At 41.2% G+C, this 12313-nt stretch overlaps 1 long non-coding RNA gene across 1 annotated transcript; it reads left to right on the forward strand.

The window, feature by feature from the left end:
- Nucleotides 1–221: 221 nt before the first annotated feature.
- LOC119000881 (uncharacterized) lies at nt 222–11602 on the forward strand. The gene is made up of 3 exons (XR_005069433.1): nt 222–233; nt 9820–9827; nt 11481–11602. It is a non-coding gene; the product is annotated as an uncharacterized LOC119000881 (long non-coding RNA).
- Nucleotides 11603–12313: the final 711 nt, after the last annotated feature.

Below are 12313 nucleotides of genomic sequence, written 5' to 3' on the forward strand. Positions count from 1 at the left end.
AATGGCAGGGACTGCTCCCCAGAGGGAAAGCATGTGTGCACTGGTCCTTTGTCTTGAGGCTTTTGTTTCTTTTTTATAGGTGGAAGATTAGGGAAGGTCTAAGGGGAAGGTTTTGGTAGAATATTCATGAGTTCTCCAGGTGTGTCCCTTTAGGGTTATGATCTCCACTTTGGTCAGTGCAGGACAGGGGGTCTTTATGTAACAGGGAATACCCGGGTTCCAAAAATGGGCAAGTCTGCAACTAACAGGGCTTGGGGGAGGGAGAAGCAGAGGATGGCCATTGAAAGTTACTTTGCATATCGATAACAACTGGCCAGCTTCATAGATGTGTTGAGTAGCTGTGGGAGGCCATGGGAGCCAGGGAGGTGGGCATGAGTTTAACCCATAGCTGGGAGGTGGTTCCCCTATATCACAGGGCCATGCCTGCCCAGACTAACAATGGCAATCAGTTACTGGCAGGTGTAACTCTTTGTGGGAGGAGTCAGATGGAGTGTTATGAAGGAGGCACTGGAATTTAAATTCAAGTGTGGCAGCCATGTGGGGCTCTGGACCCTGTTTCTTGGAAAAAGAATAGGAGAGCCACAAGGGAAAGTCTCTCTCTCTCTCTAACTCTCTATTCCTCCCTATACCACTGCTCCTCAGAGACCTAGCCTTTCCCCTGGATAGTCATAGATCCCTGAGGAAGAAGACAGTAGACCACACCAGATTAATGACCACAAGGTCTAGACCTCTGGCAAGCCACAGATGACACCTTGACCTAAGTTATGTTTCAGTTCCTGGGCCCTAAAGTAGAATGACTCTCCCCTGGATACTTCCCCATTGAAGGAGCCACAGGGACATCTGAACGGACTTCACAACTATCCTCAAGACCTGAAAAAATATTACCATTACCTCATGTTCAACCAATCAGCTCCTTGCATAACCCCAAACCCTCTAAGCCACAATGTCTTCTGATTTTGCCCTATACAATCTATAAACTACATGACATCGGGAAGTTTGGGCTTTTGCACATTAGCTTCCTGTTCTCCTACATGGTTCCATTCATCAATAAAATAACTTATATTTCTCCACTGCAATTCTTTGTTTGGCTCTGCTATTGCCAGGTGGATGAACACTGTCTGGTCTATAACAGCACCAAGGTAGAATTGACCTTAAAGTTTTATGAGTCAGTCAATCCATGTAGTACTGAAAAAAATACATGGAGTAAAATAGTATTACATACTATATATTAGGCAGGATAGTAAGAAGCAAGGAAAATTCCTTGGCAAGTGAAATAAAGAAATTTAGACAGCTGATTCAAACTGGCCTGATGGAGCTTTCTGACTCACATGCCTCCTTCTCTTTTGCATGGCCACTTCCTTAAGCTTTGAGCCCTCAAGACAAGGTTCTGATCAGCATGAAATAATCCTAGGAGTAAAGGCACATATTTGCTGACCACAGACAGAGTTTTGCTTAAACTATAGAAAATACCTAGGTCTCAGTTTTCAACAAAAGGCCCAGAAAAGCAGCAACATCCAAGTGATGCCACTGCTGGCATCAGGACCATACACAGTAACCAATGACCCACTACCCTAGTCCCTGAGTGCCAACCACTCAGTGGAGACCATGACCCTGACTCTCTGTGCTCATCTTAATGAGTCAGCATATTAAAACACACTTGGACAGCTGGCATATATTCTACTGATACCCTCCCCTCAAACATCCCCCCCCAAATTCCTGCTTTCTAAAACAGATAAAAACCCTTAAAACAGAGGACCCAGTGCTCGTGCTTTCTCTCTAGAGAGCACCTCACACCTTTTCCCCTCAGGTGTGCATCTTTGCTTTCTTTCTCCTGAGCTCCAAGGCAGGGGTGTCCAACCTTTCGGGTCTCTGGCCCACACTGCAAGAAGAAGACTTGTCTTGGGCCACACATTAAATACACAAACACGATTGAAAACTGATGAGCAAAAAAAAAAAGAGTTTAAGTAAATTTATGATTTTGTGTTTGTTGTATTCATAGCCATCTCAGCTGTATGTGGCCCATGGGCCCCAGGTTGGACACCCCTGCAAGGGTTCCCACAAGATTTGCAACCAGGGTAGCAGTGGGCAATGGCAGCTCCTTTTAGGCTAACCCTTTGAATCTACTTCCAAGAGCCCCACTTTGCCTCTGTAATTTGTTTCTGGACTCCATGTAGCCCACCTGGCTTACCACTTCTGCTTCCATGACTTTCTTTTTAAAAGGTAGGGCAGCTCTCTGAGCAGTTTCCTTGAATATCACATTTGAGAGTGTTTTCACTTTGTGTGCTAAATAAACTTCCTTCTCTGATAGAGTTCTTGGCTCTGAATTCTTTGCTGAGCTCAAGAACCAAGAGCCCATATCACCAATAACATACAGTCAAATGTTCCTGGTTATGAGAGGAGCAGCCTTTCTCCTCTTTTTGTATTAAAGCTGAAATCTCAGCAGAGCAGAATGTGTTGCTTTAAGGTGATGTTTCAGTTGTTGTTCTGTAATCTGGCCATGGATGAGTTACTGAGTGCTTGGCTCTAATGTCAAAACCAACTTGTGTTAATTTAGCTGGAAATGGGTTGCAACATGCTTTTAAAATGTGTTGTTGTCAGTTTATTATTTCAAACGTTTAAAAGAGAGATTATTTTGAAAAGCAAAGCACAAAACAAAATATTTACCTGTAACAATCCCAAATTTATAAGTAAAATGGGCTGTGTTTAGTACTCATTGAAATCTCCAGTTAATTTTTATTCCTTATCTGCTAGTGATAAATTCAGATGGCTGCACAAACACCAAAGAGGCCCTGTTTACTTTTCATTTCCATGAATAATGCAGTCCTGTTAATCCAAAAAACAAAAGGCCAAAGTGAGAGTCAACAAGCATTTGAAATCCAAAGGACAGTTTTTTCAGAAGTACCAATTCAGGAAGAAATCCCAATACAATTCTAATGAGGGGGTGAAGATATGAGGTACTTATGAGAAAAGAAAGGAGAAAAATGACATAAATGGAAGAAATTTTTATACGGGTCGATAAGCTAACATAGTGATGCTATTAGGAAAGTCTTTAATTTTCAGTTTGTTAGTCAAAACAGACATTTGTCTGGGATTCAACACTGCTTGAGGCTCAGCCCTATGTTACTCTGGCCCATTTTAATATTTCTATAGTTTGAGGGCATATGTGTGCAAGGCAGTTTCTCTGGGATGGCAACTCAAAGTCCATTTTAAAGCTGTTTTTTTATTTTATTTTTCACAGTCCTTTGAATCTGAAAACGAAACCAGTCCCCATCTGGGGAAGTTTGGGCGGGGGAGTGAGAGCAGTATTTTTATTCACGGGCAGCAGCAGAAACCAATTCAACTGGGATTCAAATGTGGGGAGAAGGGGGTATATTCTGTAGGGTCAGATATTTTGCAGACATTATTGCTATTTTATTCCCTTACTTGAGGACATTTTTTCATTGCTTTTAGAGTAAGAAGGATAAAGACAGAGACGGAGAAACATCAATTGGCTGTCTTCTTATATGTGCCCTGATTGAACCTGCATCCTAGGCATGTACCCTGAACAAAAATCAAAGCTGCATCCTTTCAGTCTGTGGGACCATGTTCCAACCAACGGAGCCACAATGGCTAGGGCAACATTATTGCTCTTTTTGAAGTAAATTTTCTAAACATTACACTCCAGTGAATCACCAAGCACTATTGAACAGTGACTGTTTGTATGACCTTCTTCAAATGGTCTGGGGTACTCTTGCTTTCCACTTTTTACTGCTGTTTAACTGTGGCTCTACCTTCTTTTCCTCCAGTTATGACCTGGAATTGAAGTAGCTTAGAGGCCCCCAAACTCAGCTTTCAAGACCACTATGTTGGGACATTCTGTGGGCAAAGGCCAAAACACTGGAAGGTGCAGAGGAAAATTGAGTGCAGATGAGATGAAGCATAGTCTTGATTCATCTTGCTTCCCTTTCTACCCTCTCTCTGTGCCCTTGGTTTTATAGAGAATGACACTCTCGATCAGGGAATTGGTACCCAAACTATACTTAATGACTGAAAAACAAGAATGAGAGAAAAAGGACAAAAAACACACAACATACTAAAAATTACAGAGCATTATTAAAAGAGACTGAAAAAGACACACACACACAGGACTTCTGCCAAGATGGAGGCATAGGTGGAAACACTGTGCCTTGTCCTACAACCAAGTTTGAATACAACAAAGGACTGGAGAACAAAGACACAGCCAAAGAACAGAAAATTGAATTATACAGAAGTTCAACAACAACAAACTGTTCAACCAGGACGGTAAGAGTGGTGGAGCCAGCAGCGGAGCCAGGTCGGGCAGGAAAGATCCCCTGACCTAGGCACGCAGGCAGCCTGGACAAAGTCAGGGTGTGGGGCAGACTGACTGCGGTCGCACATTCACACACAGTGAGACGGACCGTGCAGACTCCAGCAGCGAACCAAGTGGTGGAGGGCTGACGGCAGTGGCACATTCACGTGCAGTGGGACAAAACGCGTGGGCCCCAGTGACGGTGGCAGGTGTGGCACCTGTGGCGGCAGCGGCGGCAGCGACAAGAGGCGGCAGACGGGACTGCCAATGCTCCTCTTTGGCCCCGCCCCCACCTACAGCATCACAACCCAGTGACTTAGTTGCCCTGCTCTGGTGAACACCTAGGGCTCCAATCTTGATACATAAAAGCCACGAACAGTTCAAAAGATGGCTCAAGAAGAACTCAAAGCCCCAGAGCCCATAACTCTAAGCGACCAATATATTGCCAGCCTCTCAGATGCACAGTTCAAAATACTGGTGATCAGGATACTCATGGAACTGCTTGATTATAGTCACAAATTAGAGGAATATATGAAGGCTAAACTAATTGAAATGAAGGGAGATGCACAGGAAACCAATACTGATGGAAAGGAAACTGGGACTCAAATCAATGGAATGGACCAGAAGGAAGAACAAAACATCCCACCAGAAAGGAATGAAGAAATGAGAATTCAAAAAAATGAGGAGAGGCTTAGGAACCTCCAGGACATCTTTAAATGTTCCAACATCCGGATTATAGGGGCACCAGAAGGGGGAAAGAAACAGCCACGAGTGGAAAACTTATTTGAACAAATAATAAATGAGAATTTCCCCAGTCTGGCAAAGGAAGTAGACTTCCAGGAAATCCAGGAAGCTCAGAGAGTCCCAAAGAAGTTGGACCCAAGAAGGAACACACCAAGGCACATCATAAATACATTAGCCAAGATTAAAATCAAGGAGAGAATCCTGGAAGCAGCAAGAGATAAGGGGACAGTCACCTACAAAAGAGTTCCCATCAGACTTTCAGCTGATTTCTCAAAAGAGACTTTACAGGCAAGAAGGATCTGGAAAGAAGTATTCCAAGTCATGAAATTGAAAGACCCACAGCCAAGATTGCTCTATCCAGCAAAGATTTCATTTAGAATGAAAGGGCAGATAAAGTGCTTCTCAGATAAGGTAAAATTCAAGCAGTTCATCATCACCAAGCCCTTATTGTATGAAATGTTAAAGGGACTTATCTAAGAAAAAGAAGATAAAAAATAGAAACAGTGAAAGGACAGCAAATTCACAGTTATTAACAACCACACCTAAAACAAAAGCAAACCAAGAGGACAGCTAGATCAGGAGCAGAACCACATAAATGGAGGTCATATGGAGGGTTAGCAAAAGGGGACTGGGAGGAAGAGAAGAGGGGAGAAGGTACAGAGAATAAGTAGCATAGACAGTAGGTAGAAAATAGACAGGGGGAGGGCAAGAAGAGTATGGGAAATATAGAATCTAAAGAAAATGTGACACATGGACATAAACAAAAGGGGGGAGATGGCGGGGGAGGGGTGTGCAGGGTGTGGGGAATGAAGGGGGGAATAGGACAACTGTAATGGCATTATCAATAAAATAAATAAAAGATTCATAAAGAAGAAAATAGAGAAGACCTAAATAAATAAATAAATTTAGAAATTAAAAAGAAGTAACAACTGACACCAAAGAAATACAAAGGAATGTAAGAAAATATTACACACAGCTATATGCCAACAAATTGGACAATCTCAGACAACTGTAATAGAACAACAATAAAATATTTAATTGAAAAATGGGACCATCTGGAAGAAAAGGATAAATTAATGGAAACATACAGTCTTCCAGAACTCAATCAGGAAGAATCAGAGAATCCAAATAGACAGATTATAACTAGATAAATTGAAGCAGTAATCAAAAAACTCCCAAGGAATAACAGTCCTAAACCAGATGGCTTCATAAGTGAATTTCACCAAACATTCAAAAAAGAATTAACACCTATCCTTTCAAACTATTCCACAAAATTCAAGAGGAAGGAAGACTCTCAAGGTCACTTTATGAAGCTAGCAACATCCTAATTCCAAAACCAGATAAAGACAGTACACAGAAAAAAATTATAGGCCAAAGATAGAGGTGTAGGCAGATAATGCTTTGTTTCCTCACAAAATCAAAAGATGGCAGCAACCAGAACAAAATACATCCAGAACTGCCAGAAAATCGAACTGTATTGAAGTCTGACAACCAAGGAGTCAAAGAAGAAATATTCATCCGTGCAGGTAGGAGGGGTAGATATGGGCAGCCAAGGCTGAGAGACGCATGGCAAGGTGCTGGCTGGAGGAGCAGGCAGTCCCACAATCTCATGATGATACACCAACAGGAACAACTGGGGGATGAGACAAACTGTGCAACCAGGGTTCCAGCACAGGAGAGAAAAGCATCAAAACTTCTGGCTGTAAAACTCTCAGGGAGGTGCAGCTTTGGGAAAAACCAGTCTCACAGGAGATTCCGTTGGAGGAACCCATGAGGTCCTGGAGTGTACACAAACCCATCTACCTTGGAATAAGCACCAGAAGGGCCCAAGTTGCTTGTAGGGAGAAGTGACTGAAAGCAGGGCCACAATGGAGCAAGTGCCATTGTTTCCTCTCTGACCCCTTTCCCACATATAGTGCCACAATGCAGTGTAGTGGGTTGTCCCACCCTGGTGAATACCAAAGGCTCCACCACTTACAACATAAATAGGTGCACTGAGACAAAAAAATATGACCCACGTGAAAGAACAGATCAAAACTCCAGAAAAAGAACTAAACAACAAGGAGGTACCCAACCTATCAGTTACAGAGCTGAAAACACTGGTAATCAGAGTGTACAGAAAAAAAACTGAGTACAACTGCAAAACAAAGGAAGCAGTGAAGGCTACATAAAGTGGTATAAAGAAATATACAGGGAACCAAGAGTGAAGCGATGGGAACTGGAACTCAAATCAATGATTTGGAACAGAAGGAAGAAATAAACATTCAACCTGAACACAATGATGAAACAAGAATTCAAAAAATATGAAAAGAGGCTTAAGAATCTCTGGGACAGTTTTAAATATTCCAACATCCAAATCATAGGAGTACCAGAAAAAGAAGAAGAGGAGCAAGAAATTGAAAACTTACTTGAAAAAAATAATGAAGGAAAACTTCCCCAATCTGCATAAGGAAATAGACATCCAAATCCAGAAAACTCAGAGAGTCCCAGAGAGTTACCTCAAAAAAATTAAATATGGAAATTCCTTATGACCCAGTAAGCCTACTTTTGGGAATATAAGAAACAAAAACTTGGGGACTTCCAGCCAAGATGGAGGTGTAGGTAGACACACTGTGCCTCCTCCCACAACCAAAAGAAGGACAACAATTTAAAAACAAAAAATAGCCAGTGCTGATGGAAAATTGAACAGTATGGAAGTCTGACAATCAAGGAGTTAAAGAAGACACATTCATCCAGACCAGTAGGAGAGGCAGAGTTGGTCAACTGGGATGGAGAGGATTCGTGGCAAAACAGTGGCTGGTGGACCCTGGGCATACTGGGTGGTGGCTGGAAGACCTAGCAAGGCAGTGGGTTGTGGTGCGCAGTGTTGGGGAAGGCAGCAGGTGGTCCCACATTTGTGCGTAGATAAACCAGGTGAAATGGGAATGAGATAAAGGAGCAACCCAGGGCGCCAGCACAGGGAAGGATAGCCTCAAGACAGTGACTGAAAATACCCATGGTGTTTGAGGTGTTGGAAGAGACTCCCAGCCTCACAGGAGAGTTCATTGGAGAGACCCACAGGGTCCTAGAATGTACACAAACCCACCCACACAGGACTCAGCCCCAGAAAGGCTGAATTTACTTGTGAGAAATGGGAGAAGTGACTGAAATGTGGCAGAAAGCATATCATGGACCATTGTTCCCTTTCTGACTTCTGCCGCACGAACAGCATCACAGCCCAGCTACCTCAGTTGCTCCATTCTGGTGAACACCTAAGGCTCTGCCCCTCACTGCATAACAGGCATGTGAAGACAAGAAAAAATGACCCAAAGGAAAGGACACATCAAACTTCCATAAAAAATATAATTAAGCAATGAAGACATAGCCAACCTATCAGATGAACAGTTCAAAACACTGGTAATCAGGATGCTCACAAAAATGGGTTGAATAGGGTTCCAAATTAGATGAAAAAATGAAGGCCACAATAAGTGAAATAAAGGAAAACGTACAAGGAACCAATAGTGATGGGAAGGAAATTGGGACTCAAATAAATGGAGTGGACTAGAAAGAAGAAAGAAGCATCCAGTCAGAAAAAAATGATGAAACAAGAATTCAAAAAACCCGATGAGAGGCTTAGGAACCTCCAGGACATCTTTAAACATTCCAACATCAGAGTTATAGGGGTAACAGAAGGATATGAGGAAAAGCAAGAAGTGGAAAAGTTGTTTGAACAAATGATAAAGGAGAACTTCCCTAATCTGGCAAAGGAAATAGATTTCCAGGAAGTCCAGGAAGCTCAGAGAATCCCCAAAAATTTGGATCCAAGGAGGACCACACCGAGGCACATCAAAATTGCACATTCCAAGATTAAAAATAGGTAGAGAATCTTAGAAGCAACAAGAGAAAAGGAGACAGTTACCTAAAAAGGAGTTCCCGTAGGACTGTCAGCTGATTTCTCAAGAGACCTTACAGGCAAGAAAGGGCTGGAGAGAAGTATTCCAAGTCTTGAAAGGCAAGGACCTACATCCAAGGTTGCTCTATTCAACAAAGCTTTCATTTAGAATGGAAGGGGATATAAAGTGCTTCTCAGATAATGTCAAATTAAATGAGTTCATCATCACCAAGCCCTCATTATATGAAATGTTAAAGGGAGTTACCTAAGAAAAAGAAGACAAAAAACATGTACAGTAAAATGCCAGCAGACTGACAATTATTAACAACCAAACCTAAAACAAAAAGAAAAACAAATTACACCAACAACTAGAACAGGGACAGAACCACAGAAATGGAGATCATATGGAAGGTTATCAACGGGGGAATGGGAGGGGGAGAAAGGGGGGAAAAGTACAGAAAATAAGTAGAATAAATGGTAGGTAGAAAATAGACAGGGGGAGGATAAGAATAGTAAGGGAAATGTAGAACCCAAAGAACAGATAACTATGACATGGATGTGAACTGAAGGGGAGAAATGTGGGTGGGAGGGGGTGTGCAGGGTGGAGGGGAGTGAAGGGGAAATGGGACAACTGTAATAGCATAATCAATAAAATCTATTTAAAAAATAAAAAATAAAAAGAAACCAAAAACTTGAAGCACATGTGCATCCTTATGTTCATTGTGGAGTTACTTACTGTAGCCATGATTTGCAAGCAGCCCAAGTGCCCATCAGTAGATGACTGCATATAAAACCTATGATAAAATTATACAATGGAATACTACTCAGCCAGAAAAAGGAAGGAAGCCTTACCTTTTGTTACAGCATTGATGGACCTAGAGGGTACTATGTTAAGAGAAATAAGTGAGTCAGAGAAAGACAAGCAACATATGTTTTCACATATATGTGGAATGTAGTGAACAAAATAAACTAACAAAATAGAGACAGACTCATGCATACAGAAAATAGACAGACAGCTGTCAGAGGGGAAGGTGTTGGAAAGAGTGAAAAGGGTGAAGGAATTAAGTAAAGAAAAAGAGGACTCATGGACACCAAGAAGCGTAGGTTGGTTGCCAGAGGAGAATGGGGGGTAGAGGGAGGTATAAGAGTGCAATGCGGGGAGGATAAATGATGGTGGAGACTGGACATCGGGTGGTAAACACACAAAATAATATACAGATGGTATGTTGTAGAATTGCTTACTGAAACCTATACAATTTTATTATCAATGTCACCACATTAAATTCAATTAAAAAATGATTTCTAGCAACTTCCTCCCCTCTGTAAATAAATGGCTCAAAGGAGAGGAGACCAGTCCTGGAAGCATTTCCAGTGATGCCACATCAAACTGGGGTTTCGGGTTTGGTTACAGACAACTGAAACCCAGGGCTCTGTCATGTGAACTGTGATCAGAGTAGTCGGTTTTTTAATTGTGCACTCATAATACTTATTTTGAAATATCTTGATTCTTTCAGTTTCGATTATATTTTAATTATAATAAGCCTTTTAGGATATTACTATGAGTTATGAAAATGTGAAGAACATGCATTTAACAACCTCATGCTAAGATAACTGTGTTTTGGAGAATGCTGAGCCTGGAATTACTAGCCTATGTAATTTGGAACCAGTTCAACTTAATTTCAATCCAAGCAGGACGGTAAAGAATACTGGTCTGCAGAACCTTGTCTATGCTTTCCTGCCAAGTAAACCTATTTTTATTTAGAAAAAGCAAATGAGGTTAAGAATGGCTTGTTTTTTTGTGAAGCCATGCTGGATTCTTGTGCTCACTTTTTTTATTTTATAAGTATTAACATCACACAACTGGTTAAGTAATTTACTCTATTGGGGATGTTAGCCAATGCAATCAAACAAGAGAAAACAAAGGTGTGAAAATTAGAGGAAGTTCAGCTATTTGAATGTGCAGTGATATAACATTGCTGCAGGACTCAAAAGAATCAAGGAACAAAAACCTAAAACAAATAGAAACTTTGGCAGGAACCAACCTGTAAAGTAATGCCTAAAAATGGTTAATTTTTTATATACAAACAAAAGTATAATGGAAATACATTTCTACCTATAATATCAATAGAAAGAAAATAAGTAGGAATAAACTAAACATAAAAGTGCAAATCTTATTTAAATAAAACTTTATATTTATTTTAAAATATTCTCATTATTAATTTACAGAGAGAGCGGAAGGGAGGGAGAAAGAGGTGAGCCCTGGTTGGTGTGGCTCAGTTTGTTCTTGCAGTGTACCATACACTAAAAGTTTGTGAGTTTGATTTCTGGTCAGGACACATACCTGGGTTGATGTTCAATCCCCTGGTCAGGGTGTGTACAGGAGGCAACTAATTTGCCTTTCCTACATGGCCCATCCAGGACTGGCAACCCAAACATGTGCCCTGACTGGGAATTGAACCCACCACCTTTTGTTTTGCCAGGATACCCAACCAACTGAGCCATACAGGCCAGGGATATGAAGAAAACTCTGAAACAATGGTCAAAAGACCTGAATAGACAGTTCTCCAAAGAGGACATACAGATGGCCAATAGACATATGAAAAGATGTTCAAGGTCACTAATCACTAGAGAGGTGCAAATGAAAACCAGGATGAGATACCATCTCACATCTATCAGAAAGGCTACTGTCAATAAATTAACAAACCATAAGTGCTGGCGAGGATGTGCAGAAAGGAGAAGCCTTTTGTAATGTTGGTTGGAATTCAGACTTGTGTAGCCACTGTGGAAAGCAGCATGGAGATACCTCAAAAAACTAAAAATGAATATGCTTTTTCACCCAGCAATCCTACTTCTGGGAATATATCAGAAGTAACGAAGAGATGAATTTGAAAGAACATAAACACCCCTATGTCCATTACAGTGTTATTTATAAATGCGAAGATTAGAAGCAGCCCAAGTGTTCACCAATAAATGAGTGGATAAAATGACTATGGGGCATTTACACAATATAATTCTACTTGGCCATAAAAGTAAAAACAAAAGAAAAATTTACTCTGTACAACAGTATGGATGGAACTGGAGAACATTGTGCTATGTTAAATAAGCCAGTCAGAAGAAGACAAATACCATATGAGTTCACTCATAGGTGGAATCTAATGAACAAACTGAGGCAACAAAAAAAACAAAGACAGACTCATAGATGGAGAGCAGGTGACAGCTGGTTGGATGGGGAGGTTAGCGGGTGGAGGAATTGAGCAAAATGGACTCGTGGACATGGACACCAGTGTGGTGACTGCTGGGGGTGAGGGAGGTATAAGGGGACCAAATGGTAATGGGAAAAATACAATAAAGCTTAAATTAAAAATAATAAAATAAAACAACCCCAAAAA

This window comes from Sturnira hondurensis, unplaced genomic scaffold (assembly GCF_014824575.4).
Source record: "Sturnira hondurensis isolate 20B ecotype Veracruz unplaced genomic scaffold, ASM1482457v3 Scaffold0016365, whole genome shotgun sequence".
Taxonomy (NCBI): domain Eukaryota; kingdom Metazoa; phylum Chordata; class Mammalia; order Chiroptera; family Phyllostomidae; genus Sturnira; species Sturnira hondurensis.